The following is a 4,188-nucleotide window of genomic DNA, read 5'->3' on the forward strand; positions in this document are numbered from 1 at the left end:
GTGAATCTTCAATTGTCTTGAGGCATAAGCCACAGCTTTCTTGTGTTGCATCAGAACACATCCCAACCCTTGGTGAGATGCATCACAATAAACTTCATAGGGTTCTTCTGATTGCGGTAATACCAATACTGGTGAGGTCGTCAATTTTCTCTTTAGTAATTGGAAATTTTCCTCACACTTCTCCGTCCATGCGAACGGTTGATCTTTTCTGGTAAGTTGTGACAATGGAGCCACAATCTTAGCAAAACCTTCAATAAACCTCCTGTAGTACCCTGCCAGTCCTACAAAGCTTCGTATGTCAGTGACAGTCTGAGGTTGTTTCCAAAAAGAACCGCCTCAATCTTAGCCGGATCTACAGCGATTCATTCCTTGGTTATCACATTGATAGCGTTTCAGCAAGTGTACTGAATCGTTGCAAGTAATAATAAAACGGTAGTACCGAGTGTCGAACTCCAGGATTGCGTTTTACTATTGAATTATATTTAGTTACTAAAATTGAACAAAAGGTTCCCAAGTTGATTGAAATAATATTTAAAATTGACAACAATAGTAAAATTGATCTTTTATAAATTGAGAAAAAATGTCAGGGATGAGTTTCACTTCGAATCCAACCTTGGTGTCTAATTTGATCCTAGTTATTGAATTCCTTTATTGAATTATTACCGAATTCTCTTTATTATTCTTGCCCTAATGTCTTAGTGACAGAACCTTTAATTCCAAAGTAACCCATAATTCCTTAGTAGATTTAAGATTATAATTAAGCATTACCGGATAGAAATTCTCCTATAAATTATTGCTTTGCAACTAATTTAATTGGTGTCATGACTTGCACCTATGTCTAGACTACAAATTCATGAATTTCTCATCTCAAGCATTCGTAAAGTCCACTTCCGTTTCAAAATAGAAATCGTAGAACATTTTAATCTTGATCAAGCAATAAAAAGCCTTAAGCACAGAGATGAGAAAAATCATTCAATAAACTCATTCATATAACCAGAAATCAAATAATAAAAATAAGGGTTTCATCTTGTTACACTCATCCCTAACAAATAGGGTTTAGTTACTCATGACAGAAATAAAAGAGATAAAGATTAGAGAAGGATTACAAGAAGGATTCATGAATGATTCTTGATAAAACTGCTCCAATGATGTTAGAAACGACCGTCTTTGAGTTTCTATGCTAGGGCACAAGTCTCCCAACTTCCCAATAGTCAAAAAGATGCCTAAAACGGTAAAAACCTGTGTTTTTATGGTTGCTGGTGCGGGTCGCGCGCCTCAGGCGCGCTTGGATGCGCTTGGGCGCGTTTCGACAGTGGCGAATGCTGGGAAAAAGCGCTTGGCTTGCGCTTGGGCGCGCTCCAGCGCTCAGCATCTGCTGTCCGGCGTATATTGCATTTGTCTCCTCTTTCGAGTCTGAATTTGGTTCCGGTGTCTTCATGAAAGTTGTAGCTATGGATCCTAGCTTTCATTTGCATTTGGGGTGACTCCAATTGGACATCTACAACTCCATATATGGCTGAAATACTCTACATGTGTCATGTTGATTTCTCACAAAAATTCAGCACTGCACCAAAACACAACGCAATGTAAAATTACGAAAAATTCCTACTTAATCACTAAAATAAAACATAAAACATTTAATTTAACTCAAAAAAAAAAAATCAACAAAATATATCAAATAAATCCTTAATTTAACTAATAATTGAGGATAAATAAGACTAAAATAGTTGGAAAATATGCATATGATGAAGAGTCATCACACATGTCCTAAGAAATTCACCTTTTCTAGCCAGAATTCACACTTCGACAGATTGGCATACAATTGCTTCTCGCGTAAAATCTCAAGAACTTGACGTAGATGTTCTCCATGCTCTTCTTCAGTTCTCGAATAAATTAATATATCATCAATGAACACCACAACAAATTTATCAAGGAATGGACTAAAGATTCTGTTCATGTAGTCCATGAAAATTGCTGGTGCATTGGTAACTCCAAACGGCATAACCAGATATTCATAATGTCCATAACGGGTTCTGAAAGCAGTTTTCTGAATATCTCCTTCCCTTACTCGAATCTGATGGTAACCCGACTTCAAGTCAATCTTCGAAAATATCGCGGCCCCTCTCAATTGATCCATTAAATCATCGATGTGTGGCAACGGATAACGATTCTTAATAGTTGCCTTATTAAGCTGTCTATAATCCACACATAAGCGCGAGCTTCCGTCCTTCTTCTTAACTAGCAAAACTGGAGCTCCCCATGGTGATACACTTGGTCTAATGAATTTCCTCTCCAACAAGTCTTCAATTTGGCTTTTGAGCTCATTTAATTCCAATGGCAACATTCGATATGTTGCCATTGAAATAGGTCCCGTTCCTGGGTGTAAGTCAATGAAGAATTCCATTTCTCTTACTGGTGGCAATCCTGGAATTTCCGTTGGAAATACATCCTGGTACTCATTGACAAGTATCACATCTTCTATGTTCACATTTATCTTTGCCTCCACATTAGCCAGAGACAAAAACTCATGAGTCCCTTCGCTTAGCGACACTCGGAGTTTGTTAGCGACTAGATATTTAACAACTCCTGGTTCGGGGAAAAGAACCAATTTACGAGCGCAATCCAAGATCACGTAATGGTAAGACATCCAATCCATACCGAGGATGACCTAGAGTGATTGTAGCGGTAAACAAATCAGATTAACCAAGAAATCCCTATTCTGAATAGTCATTTGACAATGTAAACATGCAGAATTTACTGTTAAAGTCTTAGCAGGTGTGGAAACAACCAAATCAAAAGGTAAAGCGGACAAAGATAAGTTCAAGCGATTCACACAATCCATAGCAATGAAGGAATGGGTTGCCCCCGAGTCAAAGAGTGCAGTTAGAGTGTTAGCTGCAATCTCGCAGTCACGTTGAATCAGATTATCAGATGGATTCCCCTCTTCAGCACTCACGCAATAAATGTGTCCTCTAGCAGTAGGACGAGTAGCCCTAGTTACATTCACAACGGGTTCTACCTTCGGAGCCGTGCAATCCTTTGCCATGTGTCCTGGCTTCTGACAATTTTAGCAATTGAGAGTATTAGGGGTACAAGCGTTAGCATAATGTCCCTCTTCCCCACATCGGAAACATCGAACCACTCGTCCCAGTTGCCTCCCAAAATTCTGGTTCCCTGGGCGATTCTGTCCACCATTGTTAGTTCGTGGTCGATCATAAGGTTTAGCAACTTGCTTTCCCTTGTTTTGATAATTCACCCGACTAGGGCCTCCCGAATTAAAATTCCCTCCTCGGCTAGCCCTCTTATTCTTCATATCCTCAACTTCCCTACATTTTTCCACAAGAACTTGGAAACGTTGAATTCCCAAGGGCAAGACCAAGTCTTGAATCTCGTACTTTAGCCCGTCTTGGAAATGATGACACATGAATGGTTCATCAATCTCTTCACGGAAGAACCTGAAGTGTCTCAATAGCGATTCAAACTTAGCAGCATATTCACCCACGGTCATGTTCCCCTGATGCAGTTTCAGGAAATCATCACCCAGTTTAGTCCTGGTACTCATCGGGAAGTATTTGTCTAAAAACTTCCTTTTGAATGATTCCCAGTTCACCTCCTCGTGAGCTGATCTCATCAAAAATCTTGCACTCCTCCACCAGTACTCCGCATCCCCTAGTAGCATATAAGTGGCATAGTTGACCTTCACTCCCGTCTGACAGTTAATCATTTCGAAATTCTTCTCCACTTCCTAGATCCATTGATTCGCCTTCTCCGAATTCTTATCCCCCTTAAACTTGGGAGGATTGTAACGACGAAAGTCTTCTAATCCTCTTGACTCTGCAACGCGGATCTCTCTTCCCCTCTTTTCAAGATCGCGTTGAGTCTTGGCACTAGTCTGTGCAGCAACAGAAGCAGCCATGTTATTCATAGCCTCCGCCATTTGATCATCCCTATTAGCATTGGCTCTCGGAGCGTCATTCCTTCTTGGCGGCATGGTTTTTCCTATAAAACCATCATCAAGTAGAGTCTTAACACTACTTCAAATAATTCCCAAAACTAGCTTCCGACCACGTTAACACGTAATAATTATAGCGGACCTGACAACTCAATCCCATAAACCGACGCATGATCAGATAATAACTCCCAACTTATAGGTTGACCTACAATCTATAACCAAGGTTCCACAGCCCC

This window comes from Cicer arietinum, chromosome 3, assembly GCF_000331145.2.
Source record: "Cicer arietinum cultivar CDC Frontier isolate Library 1 chromosome 3, Cicar.CDCFrontier_v2.0, whole genome shotgun sequence".
Lineage (NCBI taxonomy): Eukaryota > Viridiplantae > Streptophyta > Magnoliopsida > Fabales > Fabaceae > Cicer > Cicer arietinum.